This window comes from Phoenix dactylifera, chromosome 5 (assembly GCF_051530095.1).
Source record: "Phoenix dactylifera cultivar Ajwa chromosome 5, Ajwa_hap1_PhDact_Kaust_v1.1, whole genome shotgun sequence".
Lineage (NCBI taxonomy): Eukaryota > Viridiplantae > Streptophyta > Magnoliopsida > Arecales > Arecaceae > Phoenix > Phoenix dactylifera.
The window spans coordinates 16,802,088-16,814,061 of NC_143194.1; the positions used below are offsets into that span (position 1 = coordinate 16,802,088).

At 41.5% G+C, this 11,974-nt stretch overlaps 1 long non-coding RNA gene across 1 annotated transcript; it reads right to left on the minus strand.

The window, feature by feature from the left end:
* Window positions 1-827: 827 nt before the first annotated feature.
* LOC148703419 (uncharacterized) lies at window positions 828-10,855 on the minus strand. Its single transcript, XR_015987008.2, has 2 exons — window positions 7,972-10,855; window positions 828-3,131 (listed from the first exon to the last, which is right to left on the minus strand). It is a non-coding gene; the product is annotated as an uncharacterized LOC148703419 (long non-coding RNA).
* Window positions 10,856-11,974: the final 1,119 nt, after the last annotated feature.

Sequence of the window (11,974 nt, forward strand, 5' to 3'; positions counted from 1 at the left end):
GCACACTTGGTACATTTGGCATAGGCTTCGGGTCGACCCCAGAAAATTTGGCACAGTACTCGGATCGACCCCAACAGTCAAGACAGAAGCTTGGTTTTTCAGCACCCAGAACTCGAGTCGACCCCATCAAAACTCGGGTCGACCCCAACCAACATCAATAGAAATTTGCTCTCTAGAACCTTTGTCAGAGCCGACTCCACCAAAGTTCGAGTCGACCCCAAATAAACTCGAGTCGACCCCATCAAAACTCGGGTCGACCCCAACCAGAATTAGCAGGAATTTGCTCTCTGGAACTTCTGTCACAGCCGACTCCACCAAAGTTCGAGTCGACCCTAGATCTGCTCGGATCGACCTGATAGTCAACTTTAAAGACCACGCAATAGCACGTATCTGGTAGGATAGTGATTACGGGTATCGATCCACAAGGATTGGGGTACAGTTGTTTTTCTTTTTAAAAAATATTTGAAAAGGGAAATTTGTGAAGACTATTAAACTAAGCAATTTAACAAGAAATGCAATTAAAATAATATCAGTTTGGGGGAAACCTAGGGCAAGAAATTCACCACTAACATCGGAACAAGGGTTAATTATATTTTAATTGATTCTTGGATTAACATGCAAATTGACTACAAGCTTAATAAGCATTCAAATAAAAATCTCACAGAAGTAATTTAGGAACATCCATCTTCGGTTGGCATGAAATGTCTACCCTAAACTAATGTGGCAGGATACTGCATCTTCCCTAAGCATGGGTGATCTTCTATTAACTTAGTAATCATGAAGAACAGTTGTATAAACGTCATATTTAAAATCACAGAAATTAAATATGAGATAAAAGAGGATATCCATTAAAAAACAATAAGTTCATATAACTCCAAGAATATAAAATTAAATACATAAAACCCGTATCCCTTTGTTAGGGCTGCATCCGGCCCTGGAGAGAAGATCAGCCTTCCATGGAGTCGTGGACGATAGCAGCAGTGGCAGCGGGCTCCCATTCCTTCCTTCTCTTCCTTCGGCGACTCCCTTCTTATCATCACTTTTTTTTTTCTTTGGGAAATCATTCCCAAAATACCCAAACTTCTCTCCCTCCTCTGTTTCTTCTTCTTCCAGTGGGATTTGGCCTCCGAGAGAGATTACCATGGGATCCGTCTCCTCCTCCTTTTATAGCCTTCACCAGCCCTCTTTCCTCCCCTCTTCCGAGTGCAAGATAAGGATGGAAGGCAGCGAGATAAAGTGATAACTTCTCCTCCTTGATCCCTGGACGCGGTGGATGAAGATTTGAGTCTATCGGTGACTGCTGGGAAGCTTGAACTCGGTTGTATCTTGGATGATGGAATGATGTGGACGCTGGGATTTGAGGTTGAGCTGGAAGCTGATCACGGACGTTGAGAAGATCCCGGCTCTGTTCTGAAGCAATGGAAGACCGTGGACGTTGGGAGAATCTCATGCGAACGGGCAGACGTGGGAGGATTTTGTTTGATCCGATTGGTAGGTGCAGGGGATGAGAGTTGGTTCTGAAACAGGGAATAAGCTTGTAATCCGAGATGCAGGGGATTTGATTTGTGGACGTGATCCGGAGAAGATGATGATGGGAGCAATCCGGAACGAGAGGAAACTCAGGAAGGAGGATGAACTCTATTCTGTTTCCGAAACAGGGGAGGATGTGGATTGTGTGAAGCTTGGGAGGAGCTGGAACTTATCCGTGGGAATGGAAGCTGATCGTGTGAACGGGAGGAAGTTGGGACTCGACTAGCAGCTGGATAAGGATGATCCTCTTGTTCCGAAGCAGGGGAGGATGTGTTTGGATTTGGTTGGGAATGAACACTGGGAACAGATGATAAGCTTGGACGTTGTTGAGAGCTTATCCATGGAGATGAGAACGCTGGAGACGAAGACGTGAGAGGTTTGGGATGTTGGATTTGGTTCGGTTGTTAGCTTTGTTTCAGAACAGGGGAAGAGGATGCAAGGGATTCCGTGAAGTATGGGATGAAGCTGAACCGAGGAAGCAGAGGGGGAATTCACGGGATGGTTGAAGTCTGTTTTGCTGGGATGCAGAGGAACTGAGGAAGTGATCCGGAGCGGTTGGGAGCGAGCTGGGATTTGAGTTTATCCCGTGGAGATGAAGTGAAGATCACGAACGGGATCTAGCGGAAGAAAGTCTGGGCGCATAGGATAAGGATGCTAGGATGGAGTGCTGGATTTGGGCTTATCCGTGGGTGATGGAAAGCTAAGTTCAATCTGGAACGAGAAGAAGGTTGGGATCCACGTGTGGAAGTTTGGGATGTTGCAGATGCAGGGGATGCGGAATCTGTTCCTTGGGTCCTAATGGCATGCACACGGGATGAAGGTGAATCTATTGGATGGATGCTAAGCTGTTAATCTGAATGCTGGGATAAGGATGCAAGGCTGGTTCGGATGCAATGCTGGGAGCTACTTTCCGTGGAGTCTGGAACAGGGGAAGATGCAGGACGTGGCCGACTCGGGTTGCACGCATGAACTCGTGGAGCGGAATAGCTGGGACGTTGGGAGATTTGAGAATCCGTAGGTGATGGGATAAGGTTTGAGATGCAATCCTTGGGAGGTGATCTAATCTGGGAGATAAGATTTGATGGCTGGGAGGTTTGATGTGGCTGATAGTGGGATGGGGTTAAGATGAATCGTAATGCTGGGATTTGTTCCGAAGAAGGGATAAGAGAGGCTTTGATTTGCGGTTGGCTTTGTTCATGGGATAAGCGTGGGATTTGTTGATGGAGGAGGCCTTGGATCGCGGACAGTGGACGTGAAACTACCCAAGTGAATGGCTGGATTCAAGCTTACGGCTGCATGAAACAGAGGAGCTGGAACGGACATGGAGAAAGATAAGGATGCTGGGATTTGAGTTTATCCCACGGAGGATGGCTCTGTTTGAAATGCTCACGGGATGGGGAGATGAGTTGGGAGCTTTGGATGGGAAGGGAAGGAATGACGTGGACAAAAAAAAAAAAAAAAAAAAAAAAAGGAATGACGTGGAAGAAACTCGGACGTGGATCTGTGATGAAGAAGCGATGGGAAGATGATACGGATACGAGGGGAAGTTTGAGCTCAATAAATATGGGTTTAAGGCTCATCCCAAATAAGTTTGACTCGACCTGCATTCATAAGGCTCAATCAGTAAATAAATAAGTAAAACTCGAATTACCTTTAATAATTTATTAAAATGCAATGATGAAGGTAACACATTTTTTTTAGTTGAATTTACAAAATATGTGAATTAAAATAATAATAAGTGCTATGAATAAGATATTAATTTATGCATTATTTAGCACTTATCACACCTCCCAACCTACATTTTGCTAGTCCTCAAGCAAAATAAAAACTAACTCACTTTCGCAGGAATCGCGATTGCATTTACCGTATACAATAAGGCTTTAAATCCCTAGGTAGCCCTAGTGGACGAGTTTTGTCTCGTGAGGATTTCCAGCTCAGATACCCACAAACTGCTGTCGCTACCTAAAAAATTTATTTTACTGTTTTATAAAATCTAATTTCAAATGCATAAGTGCCAATAATTTCAAAAGCACACAAAGTTTTAATTACTAAGTCAGCCCAAAGCCTAAGTCAAAATGCAATTCAAGTTGAGGTCATTAAGTTTCCGTTAGAGAGTTGTAAGATTTATTTATACTTGGGTGCTCGGTGATATCTGGACCATACACAAGCTAAGGCTTTAGATCCCCAAAATACTGCTAAAACTAGTAGTTTCCAAGAATTGGTCAGATAAGACTTAATCACTGATTCAAAATCATCCTATCTTGCAGAATTTCGAGAGTTGTGGATGTTTACTTTAATACCTCAAGGGCTTTATCTGTAATATTCCAGTTTACTCGAATTTTTACAACGACGGCTTTCATACTATCGTCTTTTCAAGATCAATATTATTTTCTCTTTCTCTTTTTTTTCTTTTTTTTAAATTTATTTATTTTGTATTTATAAATAAATTATGCACTTTTACTCTTGTAATGATTCCTCCGTGTAGCGAGCATTCAGTCAATAACTTCCACACCATATGACATAAGGTGTTGGGCATCAATACTCCCCTACGGACCTATGCTCGGGTTCATCATACAAGCCCCTGACCTTTGATAATAGGTAGCCCTTTTCGATGTACCTGACTAAATTCACTTTTTTCTTTTTTTTTTATTTTATTTTATTTTTTTAATAAATATGGGATAATAGTGAATTAGATATGTATGATTCATCAGGACTCAAGGTTGCTACCAGACTTAACAACATAATGTTGAACCTAACCCTTAGAAGTGCAGGCTATGTGTGTTGTAAAATTCCAAAGTAAAAATTATCTTACAACTCACTAAAAGAATTTTTAATAAAAAGAACTCAAGTTGTCTTACTTCTGACTAATCATTGGGCTTGTTAGATTTTATATACTTTGTATATTTATCATTTCAGCATTAAGGCATAGAAATTAGATTTTTTTTTCGAAAAACTTATTCAAAAATACAAAAATGCTAAAAATTTCGTAAAAAAAAAATTTGAATCTTATACCCCCAACCTAGATCAGCCATTGTCCTCAATGTTTTTTTAATAATATTATATTTTTATTATTTTTTTATTATTTTTTTTATTTTTTTTATTTTGGACGAAAATATGATGCATATGGAGGATAGAAGCATTTTACCGTAGTTGCATCAGTAATATGAGGACTTCTGTTAAGAAATTTCCAAAAAAAATGCGACAAAAAAAATATGCAAAAATAACCTACAAGAATTGGGTTGCCTCCCAACAAGCGCTAAGTTTAACGTCTTCAGCCAGACGTAGTGCATCCTTAATTATATCATACCGGGCTCATGTCGAGTTTTCCAAGGAAGAAAATTTGTGGAAAACTGATTGTCGGGCATAGAGTTGACTGCTGCTATGGCCTTTTCTATATCAAAGTCAAAATGGGCCAAGCATGTTTTCAGAAGGTCATCTGCCAAAATATAGGAAAGGTTTTCTTCTACAAGATCGTCCATTTTATCTATTAGGAAGTACTCAACTTCCTTTGCGGGTTGATCAGAGGCACGAAATATATTTAACTTGACCTTCATATTCCCAAAGGATATATTCATCACCCCAGTTCTACAATTTATACTCGCATTGGCTGTAGCTAAAAAGGGGCGCCCAAGGATCACGGGGATTTGTTTCTTAGGATTAGGCTCATGTTCCATATCAAGGACGATAAAATCTACTGGAAAATAGAATTTGTCTACCTTGACAAGAACATCTTCAATTATCCCAAGTGGTGTTTTTACAGATCGATCAGCCAATTGAAGGGATACCGAGGTTAGTTTTAACTCACCTAACCCAAGTTTCTCATAAACTGAGTAAGATAAAAGGTTCACACTTGCCCCTAGATCTAAGAGTGCTCGATCAATGAAATTATTTCCTAAGACACAGGAGATGGTGGGAGCACCAGGATCTTTGAATTTTGGAGGGGTGTTGTGTTGGAGAATAGAACTCACTTGCTCAGTTAGGAAGACCTTTTTAGGCACATGTGTCCTAGATTTTCGCTTTTGGGTGCAAAGGTCTTTGAGAAATTTGGCATAAGAGGGAACTTGTCTAATAGCATCAAGAAGCGGGAGGTTGATTTTGACTTGTTTAAAAACCTCCATCATCTCCTCTAGTGAAGTTCCCTTTTTGCCAAAGGGAGAGGGTGATTAAGAGCTTCAGAAAATGGAACTTTTGGAATGTGAGTTTTGGCAGAATGTGGACTAACTGAAGAAGAAGAAGAAGGTTTTAGATTTTCATTTGACACATTTCTATCCTCTTCTCCACCTTCCTTATTGTTATCCCCCCCAATCTTATTGTCTACTACACGTCCACTCCTTAGGGTAGTCAAAGCATTGGCTTGTTCATGATGAATTATATTTAGTTGATTTTCTTGAGCCATGTATTGTCCCCTAGGATTACTCACTGGTTGGCTTGGAAGCTTTCCTTCCTCTCGCTTGTTCAGTGCATTAGCTAGTTGCCCCATTTGGGATTCTAGCTTGGCGATGGATTGTGTGTGAGAGTGCACCAATTGTGTAATGGTTTCCAAACCTTGAAGGGCGGTCAACACTTTCTCCTCAAAGGCTGTGTTTCTTTGATGTGGAGGAGGAGTGTGTTGAAATTGAGTCGAAGGACGGTAGGGATTAACATTCTGGAATGGTTGAAAGTTTTGGGAATAAGGTTGGAAAGTATTGGGAGTCTGCTGCTTCCAAGAGAAATTTGGGTGGTTGCGCCATCCCGGGTTATAAGTGTTAGAATACGGATCATTACCCGGTCTAGGCTGTGTTTGAGCAGCATTGATGTGTTCTTGCACGAGTTCGGGAAATTGAGGTGCTGAGGGGCACTCATGGATAGGGTGGGATGGGCTAGAACAGATAGCACACACTTGTGCTTGGAAAGAGCTAACGACATGTCCTCCTATCATCAGTTGGTCAATCTTATGGGACAATGCATCTACCTTGCTAGACAGGTCCATAGAATGACTTATTTCACAAATGGTCCCTTTTCTTTGAGAACTCGGGGGTGCTTGACAAGAACAGGAAGCATGGTGGAGGGAGTTTTCATTGAGGTTTTCGAACAACTGCCATGCCTCATGCTCACTCTTAAGCATGAAAGTTCCCCCACACGAAGCATCAACCATCTGACGGTTTCGATCAGACAATCCGTCATAAAAGCATTGCACTAATTGCCACTTGGGTATCTGATGATGCGGGCATTTACGGATTAGGTCCCGAAATCTCTCCCAGGTTTCATGAAATTCTTCTCCCTCAGTTTGGGAGAAGCTTGTGATGGCACGTCTAAACTGGTTCGTTCTTCCTATGGAAAAGTATTTTTTAAGAAATTCTTGTTGCATTTGATCCCAGGAATGAATCGAATCGGTTTCTAAAGAATTCATCCATTGCTTGGCTCTGTCTTTAAGGGAGAAGGGAAATAATCTAAGTTTCAGAGCATCATCAGTGAAGTTCTGAATCTTGACAGTGGTGCAAATCTCAAGAAATTCATCTAGGTGTTTATATGGGTCTTCGTTGGTGAGCCCATAAAAAGATGGGAGCATTTGGATCACACTAGACTTTATTTCATATTGTACAGCTGCTACCTCAGGTAATCGAATGCAAGATGGGGAAGTGTAAATGGTGGGAGTAAAGTACTCCCTCAGGAGTTTGGGTTGTTCTTCAGCCATCTCGACAGGTGGAGCAGATCCTATGGTTCTATAGGTGCGGATTTCAGCTCGAAGGGCCCTAATAGAACGCTCTATCTCAGAATCAAAAGGTATTAATTCGGAAGATTTGGAACGACACCCTAACATACACTAAAGCTCTTCTAATCAGTTAAGTGCAGTCAAGCATGCATTAAAAGAAAAACACATCAATTCCTTATGTTTACCCTAAAATCACTAGACAGCTCCTAACTGGTTTGAAGAGGGCACCTAAGCCTCCAATCCGGTCTAATGAACTGAGTTGACGAGGTAAGCTCCCAGGTAAGTGGGGGGGTCACGATGCGTTGCAAAGGTCCCACTTAAAAACCACTTGCCTCGAACAGATGAACTGTCTCCCTTGGGACAAAGCTTGCCTAGACATCAACTGAGCCACAGAGCGAAATTGGTGCAACTTTCGGTGATCTTCGTCCTATTGAGCTCGAATGTCCCTAGGGGCCAACGTCTAATTGATTTTAATTAAAGTGATAGCTATGTACGAATTGGTTCACCTAATTTGGGCAAGAATCTGGTGAAGAAATCCAGTTATTATCTTGATGGGGTGATTGCCCTTACTATGTGCAGATTAATTAGTGTATGTGTATCAGGCATGCATTCACACTTTTACTGAAATTAAAATCAAACAATCATCACAATATTTCAAGCAAACTGGGAATCAATTTAAATAAGAAAGGTTTAGAGGTTACCAAAGGAAATTTCCCCAGCAAATTTTTTTTTTTAATTTTTAGGCAAACCTTTACAACATTCTTTTTCCAGTAGTTCCCTTTTGATCGTCTCAAATTTCCTCTTCGATTCCTGATCAAATAATACCAAAAGAAAAATCAAAAATTAGTAAGAAAAAAGAGATAAGGAAAGTAACAAAAATAAAAAATATTTTTATTTTATTTTAGACATATACATATATATATATATATTTTGGAAGTTTTTTTTTTATGAAAAGAAAAACAACTATGCTAGCAATCCCCGGCAACGGCGTCAAAAATTGATAGTCAACTTTAAAGACCACGCAATAGCACGTATCTGGTAGGATAGTGATTACGGGTATCGATCCACAGGGATTGGGGTACAGTTGTTTTTCTTTTTAAAAAATATTTGAAAAGGGAAATTTGTGAAGACTATTAAACTAAGCAATTTAATAAGAAATGCAATTAAAATAATATCAGTTTGGGGGAAACCTAGGGCAAGGAATTCACCACTAACATCGGAACAAAGGTTAATTATATTTTAATTTATTCTTGGATTAACATGCAAATTGACTACAAGCCTAATAAGCATTCAAATAAAAATCTCACAAAAGTAATTTAGGAACATCCATCTTCGGTTGGCATGAAATGTCTACCCTAAACTAATGTGGCAGGACACTGCATCTTCCCTAAGCATGGGTGATCTTCTATTAACTTAGTGATCATGAAGAACAGTTGTATAAACGTCATATTTAAAATCACAGAAATTAAATATGAGATAAAAGAGGATATCCATTAAAAAACAATAAGTTCATACAACTCCAAGAATATAAAATTAAATATATAAAATCCGTGTCTCTTTGTTAGGGCTGCATCCGGCCCTAGAGAGAAGATCAGCCTTCCATGGAGTCGTGGACGATAGCAGCGGTGGCACAGCAGCGGGCTCCCATTCCTTCCTTCTCTTCCTTCGGCGACTCCCTTCTTATCATCACTTTTTTTTTTCTTTGGGAAATCATTCCCAAAATACCCAAACTTCTCTCCCTGCTCTGTTTCTTCTTCTTCCGGTGGGATTTGGCCTCCGAGAGAGATTACCATGGGATCCGTCTCCTCCTCCTTTTATAGCCTTCACCAGCCCTCTTTCCTCCCCTCTTCCGAGTGCAAGATAAGGATGGAAGGCAGCGAGATAAAGTGATAACTTCTCCTCCTTGATCCCTGGACGCGGTGGATGAAGATTTGAGTCTATCGGTGACTGCTGGGAAGCTTGAACTCGGTTGTATCTTGGATGATGGAATGATGTGGACGCTGGGATTTGAGGTTGAGCTGGAAGCTGATCACGGACGTTGAGAAGATCCCGGCTCTGTTCTGAAGCAATGGAAGACCGTGGACGTTGGGAGAATCTCATGCGAACGGGCAGACGTGGGAGGATTTTGTTTGATCCGATTGGTAGGTGCAGGGGATGAGAGTTGGTTCTGAAACAGGGAATAAGCTTGTAATCCGAGATGCAGGGGATTTGATTTGTGGACGTGATCCGGAGAAGATGATGATGGGAGCAATCCGGAACGAGAGGAAACTCGGGAAGGAGGATGAACTCTATTCTGTTTCCGAAACAGGGGAGGATGTGGATTGTGTGAAGCTTGGGAGGAGCTGGAACTTATCCGTGGGAATGGAAGCTGATCGTGTGAACGGGAGGAAGTTGGGACTCGACTAGCAGCTGGATAAGGATGATCCTCTTGTTCCGAAGCAGGGGAGGATGTGTTTGGATTTGGTTGGGAATGAACACTGGGAACAGATGATAAGCTTGGACGTTGTTGAGAGCTTATCCATGGAGATGAGAACGCTGGAGACGAAGACGTGAGAGGTTTGGGATGTTGGATTTGGTTCGGTTGTTAGCTTTGTTTCAGAACAGGGGAAGAGGATGCAAGGGATTCCGTGAAGTATGGGATGAAGCTGAACCGAGGAAGCAGAGGGGGAATTCACGGGATGGTTGAAGTCTGTTTTGCTGGGATGCAGAGGAAGTGATCCGGAGCGGTTGGGAGCGAGCTGGGATTTGAGTTTATCCCGTGGAGATGAAGTGAAGATCACGAACGGGATCTAGCGGAAGAAAGTCTGGGCGCATAGGATAAGGATGCCAGGATGGAGTGCTGGATTTGGGCTTATCCGTGGGTGATGGAAAGCTAAGTTCAATCTGGAACGAGAAGAAGGTTGGGATCCACGTGTGGAAGTTTGGGATGTTGCAGATGCAGGGGATGCGGAATCTGTTCCTTGGGTCCTAATGGCATGCACACGGGATGAAGGTGAATCTATTGGATGGATGCTAAGCTGTTAATCTGAATGCTGGGATAAGGATGCAAGGCTGGTTCGGATGCAATGCTGGGAGCTACTTTCCGTGGAGTCTGGAACAGGGGAAGATGCAGGACGTGGCCGACTCGGGTTGCACGCATGAACTCGTGGAGCGGAATAGCTGGGACGTTGGGAGATTTGAGAATCCGTAGGTGATGGGATAAGGTTTGAGATGCAATCCTTGGGAGGTGATCTAATCTGGGAGATAAGATTTGATGGCTGGGAGGTTTGATGTGGCTGATAGTGGGATGGGGTTAAGATGAATCGTAATGCTGGGATTTGTTCCGAAGAAGGGATAAGAGAGGCTTTGATTTGCGGTTGGCTTTGTTCATGGGATAAGCGTGGGATTTGTTGATGGAGGAGGTCTTGGATCGCGGACAGTGGACGTGAAACTACCCAAGTGAATGGCTGGATTCAAGCTTACGGCTGCGTGAAACAGAGGAGCTGGAACGGACGTGGAGAAAGATAAGGATGCTGGGATTTGAGTTTATCCCACGGAGGATGGCTCTGTTTGAAATGCTCACGGGATGGGGAGATGAGTTGGGAGCTTTGGATGGGAAGGGAAGGAATGACGTGGAAGAAACTCGGACGTGGATCTGTGATGAAGAAGCGAGGGAAAGATGATACGGATGCGAGGGAAAGTTTGAGCTCAATAGATTTGGGTTTAGGGCTCATCCCAAATAAGTTTGACTCGACCTGCATTCATAAGGCTCAATCAGTAAATAAATAAGTAAAACTCGAATTACCTTTAATAATTTATTAAAATGCAATGATGAAGGTAACACATTTTTTTTAGTTGAATTTACAAAATATGTGAATTAAAATAATGATAAGTGCTGTGAATAAGATATTAATTTATGCATTATTTAGCACTTATCACGACCCCAGCTCGATTGACAGCCTAACGGGTAGTTTTGCAGAAGTACTTTTTATAACTCCAACGGCTATAAACGACTAGTTTCTTCTATCCAACGGCTAGAAACTGATTTTTGAAGGTTGGAGAAATATTTAAGAGCCACTATTCATCAGAAAAAAACATCTTTGTGGGAATTTAAGTGAGCATTTAAGTAAAAGAGCATATTCAAGAGAGTTCAATTTATTGCTTCAGTTTAAATCTAAAAGAAAGTTGTTGAGCAGAATTCAAGTGCCTTCAAAAGCTCAACCAACCCATTAAAGAGTGAAGCAATCTTAGTAAAGAAAAGAAAAGCATCTTCATAGCGATAACAATTCTCTTTTCTTTTTCTTAGTGCATATTTGTTTCATTTTGCTCATTAAGGAGCTTTATATTCTGATTTACTTATTCTTCTTGTAAGGTTCTTGTTGGTGAGCCCGTAAAACCAACTGTGTAGGTTTTTGTTGGTGAGCCCGTAAAACCAACTGTTAGGTTTTTATTTGTGAGCCCATAAAACCAACTGTATGGGTTTTTGGATTATGAGCCCGATAAAACAATCCAACTGTAATCCGAGGGGTTATAGTGAATTTCCAAGGGGACACTTAGGGAGCAGACACAGGCGCCTTAGAGTGCACTGAACCACTATACGTGCTTGTATTTGCATTGTGTTTTCTTTGTGTCTCTTTCTTTACTTTCCTCATTATATTGTGTAGTTGCTCTAGCTTAATTTCTTAAAGTGATTTATTTGTAATTGCCTAGAGCTTAATTATTTTTGCTTCCACTACATTTATACCTCTCACATAGGCTAAATGGTGTACTCAT